The sequence below is a fragment of the Micrasema longulum genome, unplaced genomic scaffold (assembly GCF_059751315.1).
Source record: "Micrasema longulum isolate JH-2025_06_02 unplaced genomic scaffold, ASM5975131v1 h1tg000774l, whole genome shotgun sequence".
NCBI lineage: Eukaryota > Metazoa > Arthropoda > Insecta > Trichoptera > Brachycentridae > Micrasema > Micrasema longulum.
In genome coordinates, this window is record NW_028277968.1 from 494,719 (window position 1) to 519,020 (window position 24,302).

Sequence of the window (24,302 nt, forward strand, 5' to 3'; positions counted from 1 at the left end):
CCCAATTATAAGTTTCAATATTGTGAAGGGAATTCCATGGTGCGATTCGCAATTTCATTATTTGCATATGCAATTTATATGCTTGATTTAAAACTACGAGGGCAGGCTAAAAAGTTCGCCGTATTGAAAAAAAACGTTTTAGTGTATGAGTGGATGTTTTTATTTATTGTATTGTAATTCTTTTGACGAGAAAAACATTTTTTTTAGCGATCCCTCGAAGCCATTATCAAACTTTCATCGAGGGCATTAATTTTTTTTGTCGAGGGCTGGTATTCCAAACGCTCTAGCGGCCGTATTACCTCGTGTATTTACATACAAAATAAACGAGAAAAACTGTTTTCTTGTGGCGCAAGAGTGGTTCAGAATAGCACTCCAGGTCTTAAAAATACTGCTTCACAGCCATGCCACTCTATCGTAAGAGAAAAATCTATTTTAAGGTTATGAACAATGAAAGAGTCTGCCCTTTTCTAAAACTGTTCATGAAGATTAGTGTCGTTCTTCAGTTTCGCGCATACACAAACATCAGAGATCACTAGACATCCGCCGAGCCATGGCGCATTCGATCACGGCGCGAGTTTGATTCCCGCCAGTTGCAAGAAAAAAATCCATAAAAGATGTTGATCCAATTGGTCTGGATGTTGTGGTGTATTTTCATAACCTTCTCCGTATACATTTTTTCTCGACTGCTGAAAACTTCTTAAAAAATTGAGGCTTAGCAGATTGATCCATCAAAAGTACCATCGGTGAAGTACATTTGATGCAACATCGATACTGGCTTATAAACAGTTTCCAATCCTAACCTTTTGCTGTCCTCCACTTAGATAAGATTCTTCGAATTGCTATAACTGGTCTCTTAATCCAAAAGCATGTAATTAGCAATAAGAATTGGTTAATTTTATCAAATGCCTTTGCAAAGTCTGTGTATAGAATATGAACTTACTGATAGTACTCGTATGTGAATATTTCAGCAAATTTAAGGTAGTTGTTCTGGCAGTTCTAGATCCGTGCTGTTCCTCAATCAGTACATATTTAAATATTAGGGTAATTTTACGAGTTATTAAAGATTCAAATAATTTAGGGATGGAAGATATTAATAACATTGTTCTGTAATTGCATACATCAGATTTGTTTCCCGATTTGAATACAGGTCTTATTTACTAGATCTTTCAAATATTAAGATATATACCGGATGAAAGTAAAAAATAAAAAAAAACATTAATGTAGGTTTGGCAAGAGTAAAGCTGAATTTTTTTAGGGTATAAAACATGAGAAATTTTTATTACCATAAACAGATGAAAAGTATTATTAATATTTAAAGCATTAACTTTGTAGTTAAACATTTTATTAAATATTTGTAAATAACCACCTATACCATAGTTGTTGCACAAAAATATAAAACCAACACGACATGCATATCAATAAACACATGCACTGATTAGGACAAATATGCACTGATTAGATTATGAAAATATTTTTTCTTGTTAGTGCATATGCTTATTAAAATGCATGCCGTGTTGGTTTTATATTTGTGTGCAACAACTATGGTGAAGGTGTATAGTGGGCTTTGCGTGTTAGTTAAATTAGTGTCCTGGCGAAGAGACGAATACGTCTCGAAACCAGTAGACAGAAAATTTGGCAAGTGGTTATATACAAATATTTAATAACATTTAGTCGATGAAAAGAAAGTTGCAAAAAGGTTTATCATATCACCACTATTGGTTACGTGACATCATTATAAAATATTATATACTAGAAGGCAAATCATAGTCACTACGTTTTTGAGCAACAAATTCCTAAAACTTTTTTTGATCGTCCTTCGGCATATGTTTTGTAGTTTCTACAAAAGTCCTGTAGCAGTTTACACTTTCATTTTCTGTTACATATTTATTTATACTAATTCATACTTATTTTCATTTGCCACAATACTAAGTTACTTCGCATTTAGGTTTTGGCAAACACGCATATTTTTTTATTCTTTTTTTCTCGTGAAACTCTTGATTATTTAGATTCTTGAACACTCACATTTTTATTTCTAGCTTACAGTAATACTTAATTTACTTTCTTTGCTTTACAGAATTAATTTCTTTATTTTATATTTTTCCTTTTTTTGTTTACATACTTAGTTATTTTGCGTTTACCTGAATTCTTTGTACAATATTTAAATTTTTCATGCTTTTTTTATGATGTAACATCTGTTTTTCAGTACATTTACTAATGTGATTGTTTGTGTTAAATTTTTAAGTACGTTAGCATGTATGTATTCAAAAATGCCTGTTGGGTGTTAATTAACAAAATACTCGTACATTGTGAGCATACGGCTGACAGGCAAACTTTCACGTTAAGTTACTCTTACATTATAAGAGAAGCGCCGTGGCGCAGTTGGTTGGACGGCTAACTGTAAAACTGGCGTCGCGGGGTCGATTCCCGCCAGATGCAAGAAAAAAAAATCAAGAAACATTTTTTTCTCAATTGGTCTGGGTGTTGTGGTGTATTTTTCATAACTTCTTTCCATATCTCATCTTTCCCACCTGCTGACAATCCTCAAAAAGAGGCTGAGAGTGTTAATCTTCTAAAAAAAATTTAAAAAATGGACACGTTTGTTTTTCTGGGTATGGGATTCTCAACAGTATAATATATAGTGTGGTGGGTCCAGCTATCATTCAAACTGAGTACCGACTTTTTGAAAAATGCATATGAAATAGTAGATTAAGGAAATATTGAATGCATTTTTTAAGGATGGGTTTCTGTGTATACATATACAATTTATTTTTTAAAAATATTTTATCTCGGAACGTACGAAAATATTATCGATTTTAATTAAAATGTCAAAAACAGTCAATTTGAAAATTTATCAAGAGCGACAGCTTTATAAAAATGACGTAAAAATTCACAATTTGTGTCAGTAAAAATCTTCATTTTATCCATAAGTCAAGTTTAAACTAGAAAATATGTTTTTTTCCCAGGGTTGCAAACTTTTCAGCCTACCTACGTATTTCTCGTCCCAAAACAATACTGTCTGCGATTTGGGCGGAACTAATCAAATTACTTTAACTTTTTGGAATGGTGAAAATGTAAAAATATTTTTTTTTAGAAGGTATAAATATTTTATTGAGAACAGAAAATGGAAGTCTATTCATAGACAAGAAAAATGTCCTTTTGTTCCGGTATAAGTTTTCCATCTCCTTTAAACATCATAAAGACGCTCACTTAGGCGAATGCGTTCGACGGTCAATAATGAAATAAATAAATAAATAACGGATTAAAGAAAGCTCCTCGAACTGATCAGGATATTCCGCTTATCTATATCTAATTCATCTGTTCTTGGACGTTGAACGTGCTCTTTCATTTGTTTGTTGGATTAAGGATTAAAATGTTGATAGTGAGAAGCAATTATTTCTCTTTCTATTCGCGTTGCACATAAACCCTTTGTTGAATTGAAAATTAATGGAAATCGCAGAAAACCGACTGCAGTTGCAAGCGGATGTAAACATGATTAAAAAGTTTATTTGCAATGCTTACTGCATTCCCATCAACCGCTGGGAATCCGTCGACTGAAAATCAGAATTATTTTCACTACTGGAAATCGTCGTTGTCGGCTTTAAATGCGTTTTGTTATTTATATTTTTACACAGCAAGAACACTTCGACACTAGAAATAAATTAAAATTTGTGTATTTTTTCTAGAAAATTAATACGTCGTACGATTCGGAAAGCAAACATGTGCAAATCGTTAAAATGTCGTAACAAAGACACACATACGACGCCTAAATTTTACAATGCGGGCGAAGGTAATTGTGTTTTCTCAGTAATGCAAATAATCAAAAAACGAAGTTTTGAAGACAATTTCGAATCCAAATTTTCACTTAAGTAATATTATGTACCTACTCGTACAAACGCTTTTACATACTCAACTCGCAAGTTTTTAAAAATTAATTAATAAAACCTTACGGATTATATTTATTCAACGATGTATTTGTTATTTGTGATAATATTTTGAACATCTAATAATAATTCGCGGTTCAGGATTACAAAGGGGTAACTACAAAACTGCGTATTGTGAGTTAATCTAAGTTTCATTGATCCCATAATTACATTTTGGGGTTTGGGATCACCAGGAAGTAACTACAAAAAACCGTTTTTGTGATTAACGCAAATATAGATTTTGATCATAAGAAATCCAGAAAACATGATTATGGCATTGCTGAAACTCAGCCTAATTTACAATTCGAATTTTGTCGTAACTCCTCTGTGATCCTATGCTCCCGTATAACGCATTAATTTTTATGATGAACATTTGAGAATTTTTATCCTTTAATATAATTTAATGTTAAAATACTTAATAAACATGTTAAGAAATCACCACAAGAGATTATCAAAACACAGATTTAAGTATACAAAAATTCTCCGTGTCGTCCCAATTTGACGTTTGAAAACAAAATTCCAACCGATATCAAAGCATTATGACACTGAAAGTGACATTTAATCATGAAACGAGCGCTAACGCTGAGAAATATTAAGAAAATGCCACTTTTCGCCAAAAATAATTAAAAGAAATTTCGCAAGGCCTGTATGAACTTTTTAATACAAAAAACTCTCAAGTAATAGATATTGGATTTATCAAATGCTAAATTCAAAGCAAAAAAAACGTAATGTTAACAAAAACGATTCAATAATATATTTTTTTAATGGATTATTTTGTGGAACGTGTTTTTTTAGGATGAAAGCTGAAAATAATATTTTTTTTTTAAATCACGAGCATTATCTGACACAGATGATTTAAAAATTCTAAGTCCGATGATGTTGGTCACGACAAAACCCGGTCACTGGTAAAAATTATAGATAAAAGTGAAATGAAATCACAAACATAATTATTATTAAAGTGTAGCTCCACCAAGAAATGTCAGTAGAAAAATTCAATCTTTTTAATCAGATATCTAAACAGGGACCAAAGAAATATTGGAGTTGAGATTATAAAAGTCGGTATTTGCAAGGCTTGCGACCGGTCATTGGCTTGTTTAAGTGATCATTTTACACGTTGTTATAGTTCACATTTTATTTGAAATATTATTGTACAATTAATGACCTCTGAATTTGCATTTCAAATAAGTTTTCTATACTTGATAACCGTCTAGCCGTTGATCTCCGTTTATATCATCAGTGTTTCCTAGATTGACATATACTCGTTTATCAACAAAGATGGTTAACCTCTTTGAAAATCAATTATTGATGTCTAGGAGCTTCCACAACTTCAAATCTGTTATTCGGTGTTGATGTCACAATTAATGACCTCTGAATTTGTATTTCAAATAAGTTTTCTATCCTTGATAACCGTCTAGCCTTTGATCTCCGTTTATATCATCAGTGTTTCCTAGATTGACATATACTCGTTTATCTACAAAGATAGTGAACCTCTTTGAAAATTAATTATAGATGTCTAGGAGCTTCCATAACTTAAAATCCGTTATTCGGTGTTGATGTCACATATCGAGTAATATTATTCGTTCTGCCTAGGTTTTGAGAACTAAATTTCGTTATTTCTTCGAACTGTTCATTTTTGTAAAGAAGAGAGCTTTTATAATGTAGGGGAAATTTTATCAAATTGTTCAGAAATCATATATTATTTTTGGTAGCTTCCGTGGTGTAATGGCTAAGAAGCCCGCCTCACGCACGGAAAGCTCCGGGTTATATTCTCCTTGATTTTTTCTCATTTTATAATTTTCCAACGTAATTGGGTTTCTAGGCTTGTTGAGGCAAAACAAAACCCGTTTTACAAGAAATAATTTATTTTTAAACACCACGTATCCTCTTTACTTCAGAGTTTAATTTGTTTGATATAGATACAGTTTGCAATAATTACTAAGTTTTTTACAAGTAAATTGTCTCAAAATGATATGCTCGTATTATCAAACGAATTGTATAATTTGTTATGGCTGCCTTCAATATTATTTGCAAACTATTTGTAGATAAACATGAAACGTTCCCAGTTTAATTAAACTCGTATTATTATGTAGATCGAGATGTAAGGCAATAATATTAGGACTGTTAATTTTGCAATATGATTTTGAATAGGCTCAAATGAGTATTGAATTTGAAAGGGTATTTAACCCGAAGCTGATTTTGATATACGACATCGGTATTGTTGCTCTAAGGGTCGATCCTGTCATAGAAAACATATTTTATTGAAAAGTACGTCAAAATAAAAAGATTTGTGAGCAAAAATTCTCACTGAAAAATCATTGCAATTCGATAGAAATAAAAGACGAGTTATACTTTATTCACCAAATTGAAATTACCACTTAATCCTAACAGGTATCTTAACTCTAAAGCAAAACGATTTTAACTCCGTTCTATCACAACGTATCTTCCATTTTCTAATAGTGAGTTATTTACAACTGAATAGAAATGATCCACAACATTGAAATGTTTGGTTGAATCATAAGAGCGTTAATATTTATTTTCAAACCCAGATAATATATTTCTTATAAGAGTTTTAAAAATGAACAACTACGAACATTTGGACCAACTCAAATATTGTAACTGTATAATCATCTTTTATCAAAACGTATGGATATCATTAAACTCCTCGGAGAGGATCCGATAAACTGTTTTTCAGGCAATTTGACATCGGTTACATAGTAAATATCCATTATGTTTTTATTATTGGCATTTATTTTATTTAAGAAGGTAAACATGAACAGAAAATATAAAAGAAGAGTAATGAAACCCATTAAACCGCGAAACCGGCTCGTCAGCAAGTTTTTTTATTTTTCCTCTATAAAGAAAAAAGTTAGAGAAATTTTATTAATTTAAAAAGTTATATAAACATTATTAAGAACTGAAAGCATATGTGTTTTTTACAAAAAAAAAATATTTACAATAATTTTAATAAATGACTGTTAACATAAAATTATAATCAATACAAAGCCTTGTTACATATAAGCCATTTATTTATTTTTTTACTCAAAAGTTTTGTCAACAATTGTTAAGATCTGCTTAGGAATCTTATTGAAAATTTTATGAATTGAATAATGAAATGTTCTTTTGCCATTCTTGTGTTTGATATTGACAAGTCCTCACGTTGTGTTATGTATATGTATATACCTTTTTTGGTAGTTACTATCAAAACGATATCTATTAACAAATTTGAGCCATGTAATAGGATGTACGGATAGGCACCCTTGTTTTGAATGAAACGTGAAAAAAATACGTTTTTTTTTTTTTCAATGGTTCAAATTTAACAAACTCAGGGCTGCACTGCCGGGGACCTAGTTGTGGCAAATGACAAGGCGATATCCCTCGCCGCATATTGGAGTGGCAGGATATGACATATTATGATATCCAAACGACACGTTAAGTGAGTAAGTAAAGAACTAAAATCATCTTTCATTTAAATTTGGAAAAGTCTACAAACGTTTTATAGCGTTGAAATCAAAATTTATCAAATTCACCCTTAATTCTAAATTGAATTACTTTTAATTATCAAGCCATACAAAAATAAAACATCCATTATTTTTAGAGCTAAGCTTTGCCATGTTTCTTAATGTTATTTTTTGTTTTTTTACCGATATTTTTTTATTTGTTAAAAATATATACCACAACGGGCCAAGAGGCGGAATGAGGAATTTCAGCCCTACGGGAAATTGTTATAAAAGCGCAAGGTAAAAATTACTGTAATAAATTGTACGCCGAAGTTTCTTGAAAATGTATGAAAAAAGAAATTGATTTGACTAAAAACAAACTACTTTGCATGATGTCACATGTTTTTCCGAATCAACCAATGATAAGAGAGTTGTGATAGGTCTCCCGTTCGCGGTAAGTGATAAGAAAAGGAAGAGAACACGCGAAGTAATTTCAAAAATATAAAACGATTCATATTTTTTTTGTTCGAACCTGGAATCTTCCGTGTGCGAGTCGAGCGTTTTAATTATTGCACCACGTAGGCCGCTCGTATGTATAGTTTAATAAATATTTTATCAATATGTTTTTAAGTTTTTTGTAAAACGTGTTCTCAAATTAGGTGACAATTAAAATGTTATTGTTTAGTAACATGTTTCAAAATATTTAAGATTTACGTAGGTATCCAAATATATTTTAGTAAAAGCAAATTATACCTCAATTTTCTATTGGACTAGCTATGTATTTTTATGAAAAATAAAACTTGTTGTTATCATAAGTTGAAATGAAATTATAAGTGGTCTTATTGAAACACTTTATCTATTGATATTAATAGTAATATGATGATGTGATTTGATTTTATTTGCGGGGACATATAAATCTAGATAATATAGGTAGTCTTAAAACACATAATATAAAATTAATGAATTTATACAAAAATTGTGCTTGATTTAAATTTCATGACACATTGAAATGTTAACGAACTGTTAATTTTTATAAATAAAAAAGTGGCGAGGCGTAATGGGGACAACATTAAATGCATTTTCCAAAGGAAGCACATTTCATTCATCTGTTTTATTTATTTTGGCTGGGTGTGTTTGTAAAGGGTTTGAAAGGTTTTGCCAATCACGTGTTCCTCCCCGTGCCAATATTCTCCAGTGTCGAGCCACGTGACCATATCTGTCTAGTTTACTAGAATTTCATTTGCGTAATTAGAAAACCGTTTGTTCGATAATTGAAGGCATATTATATACTTTGTATCCCATGATGCCTAACCAAGACGTTTTTAAGAATTACTCTGTTTAAATATTTGATTGACTATTGCACAACGTTTTCATTGAATCTAATTTAAAATGATTTGATGTTGCGTATAATAAAGCATGGTTTTGTTCGAGAAGTTGTAAGGACAAATCGCGTTTTTTTGTTGTTTTTTTCATTAAATTTACATGAATCAGTTTTTGCGTTATACGTCGACCAGTTTTGAGGTTTTTACTTTATCGCATGTCAGGATTGAAGTTTATTATGGTAAGCGGTAAATTGATTGCAAATTTTAAAAAAGATTTTATCTTACCAAGAACAGTTTTACTGCACCAGCAATCCTAAATTAACAAGATAACATTGCGACTTAAAAAATTAAACCCGTGTACTTACAAATTATAACCATTTATGTTTAATTATTTTTATTTGGGATAAAAACAACTGTTTTTATAAATATTGCAAAGAGAAAATAAGAATTTATATATAAACGAAAATTGTGAAAACAGTAAATGTAAATTTTCTACAGTGATGAAAGCTATCGATAAAGTACATTATAGGCATAAAAACAAAAGCAATTGAAAAATTGAGAAATGTTAGGTACTTAGAATTTACAAATAAAATAAAAATACATATGAACAGTAATAAAAATTAAATGTATAGAAATATAAATTTAAAGAATAAGAAAAGAAAACAGTTATATAAAAATAATGTAAAAGGTACAAAATACAATAATGAACATGAACATACAAACATAATTACTATTTTTACTTACAACAAAAAAAAAAACCTTGCATTTTGTATGTCTTATTAATAATTCCATCAATGTGAACATCGAACACAAGCTTGGAATCTAAAACTATTTCCAAGTCTCTAATAACGTTCTTCATTGGAACCATTTCATTCATTAGAGCATACTAAAAAATTAAAGGATTATGTGTACGCGAGAAAGATATACACGTGCATTTATTAATGTAAAGGGTAAAATGGTTGATGCGGCAATATTCAGAGAGGCAGCTCAAATCAGATTGTAGGAGGTTGCAGTCCTTAATTGAGCTTATTTTCATAAATATTTTATTATCACCAGTAAAAAGTACAAATTTGGCATGATGAAAGCATTCGTGAATGTCGTTAATAAATATATTAAATAGTAGGGGTCCTAAAATTGATCTTTGTGATACGCCAGATGTAACGGAAAAGCAGTTGAATTTGTATCAAGCAATAACTACAGCTTGTAATCTGTTATCGATGTAAAAACATATCCATCGATATAAATCACCACTTATGAGAATTAGTTTCATTTTAAATAGTAAAGTTTTGTAATCAACTTTATCGAAGGCTTTACTAAAGTCCGTGTAGATTGAGTCAACTCGGAATCGGTTGTCTATATTTTTTATGAGATGATTACGAGTAGTATAATTTAAATAAATTTGTTACAGTAGATCTTCCAGGTATAAAACCATGTTGTGAAGTACTAAAAGAAGATTTTAGTGTTTTGGATCCTTAAACATAAATTATCTTCTCAAATAGTTGAGAAAAAAATTGATAATTTGGAAATTGGTCTAAAATGTTGAGTTATGTTCCGAGCGATTTTGCAGTTATTACCTTGTAGGGACGAGAACCGGTGTTAGATTATCTAAATTTAATATTATTTACCAAATATTATTAAATATTTTATAAAAACACTTACCGACTTTTCTATGTCTACCGGTTTCGTCAGGACACCAATCAAACCAACATGCTAAACCCACTATTCACCTTCACTGTAGTTGTTGCACAAAAATATAAAACCAACACAACATGATTCCGGTTACCGGTAATTCACAATAGCTAACCTAACACCTTGCTGGTGTATAATTTAAAGACACAAACGTAACCTAGTGACTTCAGAGTGGTTTTATACAAGACGGTCGGGATTTTTTCATGCAAGAAAAGCGCGCGACCAACTGTTTCCATTCGTATTTGACACCAAAGTATTAAGTTTTATAACCGATACCGCTGGACTTTGTACTAAGAAAGCGCGCGAGAAACGGCTTCCGTTGGCATTTGATACCGAAATATTATGTTTTATAATCGATATTGCCGTAGTTAAAATAGGTTGATATAAGGACAATTACCACATCTTCCAACATACACCGGAACATTTCGTGACCATAAAGTTATTAAGATACTTTTCCGAATATATTTAATGGGGATAGTTATTACTACGATGCGCCCGTCCCAGCCGCTCGAAGCGCACCCAACTCTCTACCCATCTAGGCTCCTCAGGAATCAGGACACAGCCCATAATCCTTTAACTCTTCGACCAGACGTATCCTTGGACTTGACGTCGTAAACCCAGCCTCGCGCTGAACACTCCCCGTCGGCGCCAGGGCATGGCGTCGAGACCATCCCATCTTTGGACGCGAACATCCACCATCAAGAACTTCCTTAAAGGCAAGCCCCAAAAGTCAAGTCAGTAAATGTAAATATTTTTTTATTCTCAATTTCTCACTCCGGTAAAACTATCAAGACAAGACAGATAACAAATGTATATAAAAACAGGTAATTTAATGTCAAACGGTACTAGAATTCAGCTGAATTAATTTTTTGAATTGACTAAGTTCGTTAATAAATAAATATTTAAATAAATGTAGAACCTCTTCTATCTGATCACTTTTACGATTTCTTTCTGTATGTGTACAATAAACTTATGTATGACATACGGTTGTTTCATTCATTGACGTGAGGGAGCTGGGCTCGGTTTCACTCAACGCACTCACCTGGGAGCCTCATAGGGTACTTGCTTCTCCCAACTGAGCTGGTTGATATCAAAACCAAATAATGATATAATATGAGGTAAGTCTTGCTTCAGAATAACTAGTCCGCCACTTACAATAATATTATTTAATTAGAGTTCTTTAGAATAAGATTGATTTCGATTTTTAAATGAAACGTTTTTATTTTTGAATGATACGCAATAAGTATAGCTTACACATTAGCTTAATTTACAAATGGCAAAAATAATTAACAATTAAGAGCTTAAGGAATTAAACGTCATATATTGCTTCGAAAAGAGAACGATCTCTCTCGCGTTCATTTATAATATGTTTGATGACGTCCTCTATTGTCGGTTTTGGATATTGTGCGATGTTCAGGCATTAAAAAATCCTCATTGTTAGGACTAAGGCTCTTTATGGTAGGCACTGAATTTATTGTAAACTTTAAAAAAATAATTACTGCATCAAAAATAGTTTTATTGACCCAGCAACACTGAATCAACAAAAGAACGACGCCAGATTAGGTATCGCATCCGGGAACTTGTAAATGGTAGCCGAAGACGCCAATTACTATGATAAAGACTAACCTTAAATCATTATTTAAACACAAACTTATACGACTGTGTCCTGTTTGATAAGATACCGAATATTTTGAGTTCACTCGATACAAATATTACTTATTTATGGTACTATAATATTATATAAGCTGACATTCTATACATTGGGAGAATAAAAATAAGCTCATAATAGGGTCAATTTACCAATTGCAAACATCTGAAAACTTTCGAGATACTTTGTATGTGAAATATTCTGTATTTATCGATTAAGAGCGCAGAATCAAAACTCACATTTTGAAAAAATGCATAAATTTAAAAAAAAAACGCTATTGGTCCATTAAACTTTACATTGCGGTTAGAGTGTTACTTTAACCATAGAAAATCGGGTAATCCATATGATAAAGTTAGTTTTCATACCAACGCAGACGTTGAATTCGACAATTTAGGTGGAAAAAAAAATAAAATTTATTTACATTTTTAAAAAGATAAACAAAGTTTTAAAATACTACCGTTAAAATAGTTTATAAATTTAAATTATTTTTAAAGGAAAATACTATGTACGAGTAAACATTCAAGAAATATATTATTATAAAATCTGAATGTAAACAAAACGGGCAATTTATACAAAAATAAAAATGGAACTGAAAAAATATATCTTAATTTATTGCAACAAAGAGAGAAAACATTTTTGAGAAAGGAATATGGAAGTTTAGACATTTGCAGAGCTTATGACTTATTGTCAGGTTTAACAGGCCACTTTACACACTGTGTAACATTCACAATTTTGCTTATGTTCGAACATCCACATTTCTTTCTAAGCTGAGCCAATCCACCTATTAGGCAACGCCTGAAAACAATTTTCCAATCTTTATATTTATTATTTTAGTAGTTTAGTTGATGAATCCCTACCCTTGATTAGCCCTTAGTGTTGAGTCATAGCTCAGGTAAAAGTTTGTATTTCGTTTTTTAGCATCTGTTTTCAATGCAACGTATTATACTTTTGCTAGCTTCAAATCACTAATCATCGATAAAACTTGTATGTAAGCTGCAGTGTATGGTTTTATGGGGACCATTCGGCGTTATTGATTTCTTCATTTTCCCCAGTCTCTTTGGAGTGACATTCGTCGCCATTTTGATAAAAGCTGAACTCATTCGATTTCCAGACACGCGTAACCTCAATTGCGTTGCATATGATAGTTTTGGTGCCGTTCTTTTTTCAACAGCAACTGCTACTTTCTTCGTTTCGTTTTCGATCAGCTAGCATTAAACATTTTTTAGGACGCCCGGGTCTACGAGAGGTTGAAGGTTTGAAGAAATATTACCAAGGTTATTTTTTTGATATTTCGATATCTCAATTATTGAATCTAGCTAATTTAAATTTGTTTTAGTAAATATTGGTAGAAAATATTTACTTTTTTTCCATTTAAATAATACTTTTGGAACAGTCTATTCGATAAAAGATTTCGAATCATGTAGTGTGTTTTAATTAAGTTTTAATGTTATTTATAAAATATTTTAGGAATTATTTTTATTTTTATTAGCACATTTATTAGGAACTCGTTTTTAAAAAATCTATTCTTTAACTCTAAAAATAGCTCCATGCGAGCTATATTTAATCTTCCGTTCGAACGACCCAAACTGGCACCCCTAGAGGCGTATAAAATATATATAGCAATTTCACTGTGGAACTCGTTAGTCTTTTTTTCAATAGTCTAAGTTATCATAATTAGACATTAAAACCTCTCTGCTGATATTTAAAAGTATTATCGTTCCCCACATTGATTATTGCTCCAGTATTTTATATTTAAGTAATGAAGGAGATCTAAAAAGACTCCAAATAATACAAAACAAAGCGATGAGGATAATATTAAGATGTGGGAGACGAACAAATGTTAAGAAAATGATTCAACTTCTAGATATCATGACAATTGATCAAAGAATCAAATTCAATGTTTCCAATGAAATAAAAAAAATTATTAAAGGAATAGTTCCGAGATATTTTCAAAATAAACTAAAAAATAATGAGTTCTTTCATAACTATGCAACAAGAGGATCTAAAAATATAAGACTGGAAAAGAAATCAAAAGCAATGTCCCAGAACTGCCTTATGTACAAGGGAATAAAACTATTTGAAGAAATGCCAGAAAGCATAAAAAATTAATGTAAATATATTTTAAAATAAATGTAAAAAGTATATTTGTGAAAAATATTAGGTAGTAAATAGTGTAAATAGTGAATATAATTAATGAAAATGTACATATGAAACAGTTCATATTATAAATTAGGATACTAAGTGTATAATAGTGATAAATAATGTTAGAATAAGTATAGATGTAAATATTGTGTTGTAAATATATATTAGACTATGTAATACGTAGAACTAAATAAATAAATAATAATAATAATAATTCGTGAAAATCTGAAATTTCATAAAAAGTGGAAATGCACTGGATACATCTTTGACTGTGAGACATTTTCATTTTTACGATTGAGACAGAAAAGAGTTGCCCAAGAATGCTACAAAAAGTACATTGATCAATCTGAATCTAACATCAATAATAATCCCAAAAAATTCTGGTCCTATGTTAAATCTAAAAACTCAGTCCCTAGTATTCCAAACAGCATAAATTACATGCAGACAATAATCAAACTATCTGCAATTTGTTTAGTGAATACTTTAACGGTGTATTTGTTGATAATTCATCTATTACAATCCCTGAAACTAAATCTTTACATCTATTGACCTTCATCACATTGAAATCAATATTGATGTAATATTAAAAATATTTTAAAGCCCCTCCTCACCTAACAACTATAGTCTTGATGGTATTCCATTCTCCTTTATTGTAAACTATGCAGGTGAACTCTCTGCTCCACTATTTTACCTTTATAAATTATCCTTTACAGACTCCCTTCATATATAGAAAAAATAGAAAAATTTTCATTTGTAGATTTTTTTTTAATTATTACATTTATTCACAAATGTCAGTTTTAAGTAAAATTATTAAAATAATTATAGTTGATTAACTCATACCTGCTTTTGCTCTCATTATTATAACACAGAAAAATGGATTTTATAAGGGTAAGCCAGTTGAATCTAATTTATTTGAATTCACAAATTTTACCACTGATTTTTTTTTCTAAAAATCTCAAGTCTCTATACACCGATTCATTAAAATACAAAAGGCATTTCATAAAAGTAACCATAACATCTTGCTTCATAAACTAAAGACTTATGGAATTCATGGCGATCTTTAAAGTTGTTTATATCTTTAAAGTTATATATATCCCAAACAGTAGCTATAAACAGTGTCTTCTCTTGTTTCAAATACTGCAGCTCTGGTGTTCCGCGGGGTTCTCATTTAGACCATATTTTACTTTCTCTCTATATTGATGATATAAATCAGTGCTTTAAATTATCTCAATTTCTACTTTTTGCTGACGATAAAAAGATTTTTGCTAATGTCAATGATATATCGTACTGTTTAAATATCCAAGAAGATCTTCATCATCGAATTGATTACTCAATTGTACATTGATACCTCAGAAGGTTATTTAATGACATTTACTAAAAGTGAGAAAAAATTACCCACAATTATACGATCAAAGATAATTCCAAATCACGATGTAGCGAGATTGGAGAGTTATTCTTGATAGTAGATAACTGTTTGGATATTACACAAATTCTATTGTTGAAAAACCTTTCCAAATGCTGGGGTTCATTTCAAGAATTTCCAAACCCTTTAAAAAACCAAATTCATTGAAAACTTTATACAACACGTTTGTTCGCAGTCATTTGCTAAATCGGAGTGTGAAGCCTACAATACATAAGAAATATTGAAAGGATTGAAAATGTTCAACGAAAATTGGAAAAATACCTTTATTATAAAAACAATAAAATGCTATGCACTTACTGCAATTCTGCTAAACAAACTGGATTTTATACTCTTGAAAATAGATGGACTATATCTGAATTATGCTATGTTTATAAATTATTAAATAATGAAGCAGACTCTTATAACCTACTCTCCAAAATTAATCTCGATGTCCCTTTAGCGTGACACGAAATAATTATTTCTTCCATATGCCAGTCTGTAGCACTTACAACACAACACAACCCAACACTATCCTTTATCATCTTGCTCAAACTGTAGTGCTTTTTGTTATGTATTGATGTTTTTTAACATGCCCCTAATTTATTTAAAAATAAATTAAGACCTTTTATTTCTGGCTGCGATACGCTCCTTACGCTTACACACACCTGAACACTTATTCCCAAACAAAAACACAAACACACCTCTACACTTACTCTCAAACACACAAACACTCCTTTTTGTTTTACCACAATTTAATATGTATGAATTTTATTTAGAAACTTCGCTGGTCTGCCTTTTAACCGTATTTTAAAAATATTATTAAAACATTGTAATGATGTAATAACTTATATTTATATATAAGTTATTAATTTAAAAAAATTCTTGGTACCCTTCCACTTATTTATTTTGACAAATTAGCGCTTTCACCCTCTAATGGGCATCTTTAGACTGGTTCAGGCACATTGGAGGACACGACACAGTGGATTACATGAATTATAAATTTCAAAAGTAATTGATTAGCGATCGCGTCATAATACTGACAGTTCGGTTATTAACAATTGTTGTTTTGTTATATGCATTTAAATAATTTTGAATATTTAATACGTTGGGCCGGAGACAAAAATATAATACCCTACCCATAGTAGGAAACGCAATATCTTAACCGGGACTCGGTATGCAGCAAATAAATCCAACAAAGCAAATGTGGCGCAACCAATATTGTTCCTGGGTATTGCCAAAGCTAAACTCGAAAGTGCATCAACTCGTTTTTATTAAGGATTCAGCACTTGTTCATTTTAAATACTGGGCCCTGTACTATTGAATCTTTTATTACTACTATTACATGCACGATAAACATAATAGTCGGTAGTCTTGGTTTTCATTCCGCGGATCCGAAACAGATAATATTAAATCTCGTTCATCACGTTTCCGTTTTTCCCAATGACTCGATTTTACGTTTAAAATTTTCAACGGTTCTAAGCCAAACATTTTGGATTAAATTTAGTTTCAGCAAAATTACGCATTTTAACCATAATTATTATTGACAAATTACAACAGGGATAAAGAACGTTTCAGATAAGGAAATATAGAAGTCTAGGCATTTACAGGGCTTATGGACTGTCATTGCTGGTTTAAGAGGCCACTTCCCTATTCCGTTCTCTAAAACGTTCTCCATCCCTGTTGTAATTTGTTAATCTTAATGACTCCCTGGGGGTGAAATTCAGTCTTTTGTCTAAAAATATTTGGACAAACTCAAAATATTGGAATAGTTATCATATGAATTATCAATTGAAAATCGTTTCTTTAACTTCATGGTAAAGTATTCGAAATTGATATTTGTTATAATTTACGCATGCTTTATAAAATTTGTTCTTTTCGATTCATTTTTCATATATTAAGGTGTGTAATTTTTGATGGTGAAAATGATACTAAAAACGTTTATTAACGTCGAAATTTTCGTATTCTAATACAACCATTTTGTTTCCAGTGCCTGGGAGTTGAATCTAAATGGTGTTGGTAAAACTGTTCATTTAAATGCAATTAAACTTAGTTTTTAAATACCCACGGGACAAAATACTTTGTTAACGTAATTGAAACTTTAAATACTTTTATCCCTATTTCATACGATCGTAAAAATCCGAACAACACGATAAAATAACACTAAGTGGGTTGATTTTTATTGTATTGTAATATTTTTATATTTTTTGATTAATTAAATGCTAGGCAAACGCTGTAACTATCATAATCATCATTCCATGTCTTCTCCCTAGTTAGAACATATAGTGTTCACGAAGATGCTTCAAGCATCTCTGTCAGCTGCCAGTTCCTGTGCATCCTTCCAAATCAGGTTTGCGTCCCGTAGTTCAGACACAAACTGCCGATAAACAGTCAGCAGCGGACGTCCAGGAAGTCGAGAACCTTTTTTTTATTTTTAAGAAGGGTAAATCTCTCATGGACACCTAGTCGTTTAGGACTGGCTAGTGCCGGACTCTTACCAGCTGAAATCACTTCTTCTTTTGTTGCACGCAGGTTCCTGCCTTTCAGCCTACCCTTTGTGCGCACTTGTCTCACTTTTTCTTATTAGTTCCTCTTATTCGGCCTTCATCTCAGTGTATTCGTAATCATTTTGGCATCTTGTTGATTTTGCTTCTCATCATCCTGTTTTTGTTTTATTATCTCCTCCATGTATGTTCCGATGCAATTCGAGGCTGTTTTCCAGCATATTATTGGTTTCTGGCGTTATTTCGTTTAAAATAAGGTCTTCTTTTAGTTTTGCCTTCTGTGGTTCCCATTGTCTGCAGAAAAATATAGTATGCTTTGCATCATTGTTCGTGTTATCACAGTAAATGCAGTTTTTAGTTCTTGTCCTTTTTATTTCTCGTAGGTTGTTATAGAATACGCCGTGTCCGCTGAGACACTGCATGATTCTAAATGTCGTCTCCTCGGGTTTTCGGTTTTTTTTTTTTTTTTACGTCCTTGACTAGACTGTGGGGGCAGAAGATAAGAGTTAAGAACGTCGCGTGAGGAGCGACGAGCGACGAGCGAGCGACAGTCTGGTAGTTCACGCGAGGAGGCTAGCACGCGTGCCACCTCGCCGAGGTGATTTGGTCCCAGCCCTGCTACGAGGCATTACTAATAACATTGTTTCTTTTCCCTACTTTTGTTTTTTAGAGTAAATAAACTAACATCATATTGAAAAAGTTTTTCGATACAACCCCTGGTCTACTCTTAGCGTAAGAGCTCAAAAGCCTTTTTGTCCACTTGCCTTTCTCTGATGGGTCTCATTGTTCCTGCCAATCCTGTATTGTGACCTCTTTTTCTATTTGTCTTACCTCGCGTGTGAGTGGTCTCTCTGTTATTTTAAGGTCCACGCTCCTTGGCCAGCAGGTTCGCTGGCAGCAGTTCTGCCTCCATAAGGGCTGCCTCCGTTGATACAGTCCTGTAAGCATTTTTCGTCTAATGGATCCACACAGGCGCAACAAACAGTATACTAGACTGCGTGGTCATTGTCAGTACAAAAACAACAAAAAAACCACCTTGCATATTAGTAAAAAATATATAAGGTAACAAAACATACAAACATAATATTGTAGTAGAGAGAACAGAAGTACATTTTTTCCTATCAGTTATGTAACTGATAATGTAGCTATTAATGTTAATAGAATCTTAAAATTAGAAGATGTAGTAAAATAATGATTCTGTAAAAACCTACAAGGAGTTTAAATCAATAAGTAAAACCTTTGTCTAAAAAGAAAAAATATTTAATTTACTTTTTTGTTAAATAATTGTATATGTATTTTATCAGTGTAAGATGGCTAAGTATGATAAATCACCTTTTTAAGCATATTGAGTTATATATATCACCGAATAGGTCTTTATAAGATCTACAATCTGACAAAATATGGTATATCCTCGTAAGAGAATATTAGCGAATATTATAAAAATAGAGAATATTGGTTATATAGGGTTAAAGAATTAGCCGTGTCACCTTATACTTTGTTTTTTTTTTCCAAAGATGGTAAATTAAGATGTCACTTAAAAACAAACATGACATAACAACAGGCGTGACATACCATCTTTAGAAATGGAGTATAAGTTGACATTTTATGATGGGTCAAACACATACTGTTAAGCTGTTTTTGTTTTACATGGCAAAATATGGTATTTTGAACATGATACTTCAATGTATTTTTTTGATACTTTTATGTACTCGTTTATTATAAAAATATATCCAAGGAAAACAAAAAAGCAATTCAATTCAAATGAGATATAATTATGAAATGAAAATGCCTAGTAAATAGAGTAAAAGGAAGATATCCTCTATGAACTTTCAGCAACACAAAAGATGTCGATGTCCGAAGAGATTCGGTTGAGTGAAGACATTGTTCTTCCTACTGGCATTGCTATTGACAGGCTGATTCTGCAAGCAGCAAAATAAAACAGCTAAAACTGCCTATGTCTAAGGTAGTTATAAGGAACATAAAGAAAAATACTCGTCCTTTTATCTAAGTTGATCGTAATACCACATATCAATCGGAAAAATACATATTTTGCAAATATGCATTTCTTCTTTCCTCCAAACTACTGAAGCCAAGCTGCTTTGGTGTCATAAGTTGTGATTTGTGGAATATTTCTCCAGTAGATGGAGTACTTCAACTCGATTATAGAACCATACTCGAGTCTGCATCGCACCAATAAGTTATAAAGAAGACTTATAACAAGGATATTCAAGAACACCTTAGCTGTTTGGAGAACAAATCCTAACATTTTTCCCACATTGTCACAGACAGCACTTATGTGAGTATGAAATTTCGGATTAACAAAAGTAGTAGAACTTCACTTGAGTGAAAACTCTTCTATGCTTCTTATTTTTGTCAACTATTACTCCATTTATAAAGATGGTATATCATGTATGTCGAAGGTTCAAACTAAAATTGGTATGTCAAATACATCATAGTTTTTTCATCATTATTCTATTAATAAAAATGGTACATCATGTCTGTTGACAGATAGAACAAATTGGGAAGTCAAACATATTTTTTTTTATCAACTATTACCCTATGTGCAAAAATGATACACCATGTTTGTTGAAAAATTTAAAATATTGGTATGTCAATCATATCTTGTTTTGTCAACCATTACTCTATTTATAAAGATGGAATATCATATCTGTTGAAAGATTGGAAAAATTGGTATGACAATCATATCTTGTTTTGGTATCATTGTTTTGGATGGCAAAATATAATATAATAGGGATGTTTGGAAAAAAAATAAATTTTTCAGCATTTCGTGTGAACATGTTCTTATAAAAATTATAAAAAAATAAATATTTAATGCATCCACTGACACTAGAATTATGCTTGTAAACTAAAATTCTGATTTTTCAGAACTCTCCAACTTTAACATATCATCTTTCCACTGATTTCGTAATTTAATACAAAACATAATCTTTTTATCTACAGTTACTACAGCTAAAAGTACTTTTTTTGAGAAAAATCATCCATTAAATCAATAAAAAAAGTATGTAAGTTTAATCTTGAAATGTTAAATAATAATCCTGGAAGTGAACAATAGTTAGTAGAGTATACACGAATCGTTGTAGAAAATAATTGAATTTGATAGAATCTTATTGACATCAATAAAATTTTCAGTTATTTTTATCATCATTATCCCCGCACCTTATAGTGCACAGGGCATTGCATTGGTACACCAATGGCAGCGTGTCTTGATCATTTGTGTATCACAAAGATAAGATGATCAGTCTTACATTTCAGGTACCAGATCAGGGACTATGAAATATTTTAGTGTAAAAACATCTTTTAAAATAAATATTTCATATCAACCATGTCGAAAATCAAACCCGAGACCTCTTGCATGGTAGGCAAATACGCTGACCCCTACACCACGAGGCGGAAAGCTCTTTTACTTTAAAAATTAACGCAAAGAATTTTTGTCGATGAATATAATATTATTATTAATATTTGGAGAAAATCTAAATTCTTCTAGACAAACACTGGATAAATCCAATGGGACTTAATTATTAATAAATGGGTTTTTAAACAAAGAAAAAATGGGATGTGTTACCCAGAATGTAAAATTGTCATTTTTTTAGTAATTAAAAAAAAATATATATTAATAAATTTCATATGTTTTTTAAAATTCTATACAGATCTACTGTTATATTTAAATCAGTTAATGCATGGCCGTCCGTCCTGTAAATGTCAAGAATCCTAATTTATTAAAACAGAGATGTAGAATAGTATACACTAAGGGAAATGGAAACCTAGGCATTTGCAGGACTTATGACCTGTTATTGGCTGGTTAAAGTGGCCACTTTACACATTGTATAAGATTGACTGCCTTTGATTGAACATTCGTATCCTTCTATTCTTTAATCTGATTATTTTTGTAAAATAATAAATAAAAAAATCTGATATGCTTTTCAGTCTTGTAATTATCTAGATTTCCACATTTCCTTCTCAAAAATGTTCCCCACTTCTAATGTAATAATATTATGAGTAAATCTTGATAACTCTCTAGTGGGTGAAATTATATTATTGCCGTGAATTTTATATTCCAATCTCAGAATGTCAATGAAATCCAGTAATGTCTTGACATAATTGAAACATTCAAAACGATGCTTTTTTTTTTAAATGTTGTACTATTATATATTTTATACCTCATCTATGATAAAAATAATTTAAATCAAAGTTATATGTGTAAAATAGCTAGAGAGATTTAAAAAAATATGGCAAAACATCATTATTACACGAAATTGATCTAGATGATAGAATAACAACCTTAGATATTATGCAAAAAATACTTCATTTCTATTGGTGAATTCCTAGCTGAAAAAATTCTGAAAGAAACAACATCCAACAAATATACCCTGTTCAATAATATACCTTCTACTATTTCACTACACAAACTAGATTATATTAAAACAAGGACTGATGAAATAATAAAAACTAAAGACTGCCTAAAACAGAGTAAATCTATCTTCTTCGTATGGTTCCTCTCCCCGATGGAGGTTAGAAATCATCATTGCAATTCTTACTTTATTGGCAGCTGCCCTAAACAAGGACTGAGTGCTGCAATGGAACCAGTCGCGCAAGTTCTTAAGCCAAGAGATGCGTCTTCTACCTGCACTGCGTCTTCCTTCAATCCTCCCCTCTAGAAAGACTTGTAAATTTTTATATTTTTCACCTCTCATTACATGCCCAAAGTACTAAAGTTTTCTTTTCTTTACAGTCTTCAGTACCTCTTTATCTTTTTCCATCCGTCGGAGAACATTATCGTTTCGGACTCTATCCACCCAGGAGGTTTTTAATATCCTCCTGTAGCACCACATTTCAAAGGCTTCGATCTTTTTTGAAGTGTGTTGGGTGAGTGTCCACGTTTCGATGCCGTAAAAAAGTACTGAGAAGACGTAACATCGAGTAATGCGCATTCGGAGGTCAAAATTAAAGTCTCTACTGCAAAGAAGGTCACGCATCCTGAAAAAACAGTCTCGCGCCACCTCTATTCTGACTTTGATCTCTTGCGAGTGATCCCATTTATCATTCAGCCAGCATTCTTAATATTTATATTGATGAACTTACTGATTTTGGTCCGGTTTTTCCATTAGGTATGTCAAATTGTTGTGGTCTTTGATCATCAAACAGTTCTTGTATATATTCACTCCATGTATTTAATTGTTCATTGATATCTAATATTATCTTATCATTTTTATCCATTAATATCGAAATATTTTTATTTTTGTGAATACCAACTGCTTCTTTGGTTTTTTTGTGCAAATTAAATGCGTCATGTTTTTGCTGCAAATGTTCAATTTCTTATCATTTTTCTACCATCCAGTTTTATTTGGATTCTTGGATATTTTTCTTAATCTGGTGGTGTTTTTGTTTATACACATTTTTATCTTTATTTTTCCAGATTCTACGTTCTTCCATCAGCTGTAGTATGTCATCTGATATTCATACTTTTTTCTTTGGTTCTTTTTCTCTTTTTAAATTTAAATCTATAGGCTCATATAAAATCACATCCAAATTAGTAAAATCGACAAAACATGATGTAGCACAAAATTATATTTTAAGTCTAAGTTTTGAATGTGGGGTATTCCTAAACATTTGAAGGAGTCAATTGTGGTGCCTTTACAAAAAAGTGGTGAGAAAAATATAAAAAATAAATAAAGACCTATATTTTTACTAAACACAATATCTAAAATAATTGAAAAAATTGTCAAAGCTAGACTAACCTTTTTCATTGAAAATAATAGCCTTCTCTCTAATAATCAATATGGTTTCAGAAAGGGGGTTTTTTTAATAAGTTTTACATTTTATTTTTCACAATTTTTTTACAGTGTTTTATTACATTTTCTATTGTTTTTTTAAACTATTTATTTAACTCTATTTTTCAATACTTCCAATACATTTATTTATTTTTTGATGTATTGATTACAGTTTTTTATATATTTTTTGACTGTCTTAGAACGGGGTAAATAGCCCTAGTAAGATAATTAAAGCAACTTTGTATAAATTTATAGTTTTATGTATGTAATATGATAACAAAAAATAAGATATGTTTAGACAGTTTAAAAAGCTGTACAGTTTTAAATACAATTTTAGCAAATACAAACTAGTATCGCATCCGGACAAAGAAGTTTTGAGTATTATGCAATTAAAATATATAATCTACTTCCACTGTCCTATAGTATAAAATAATAGAAAAGTACCTAGCAAA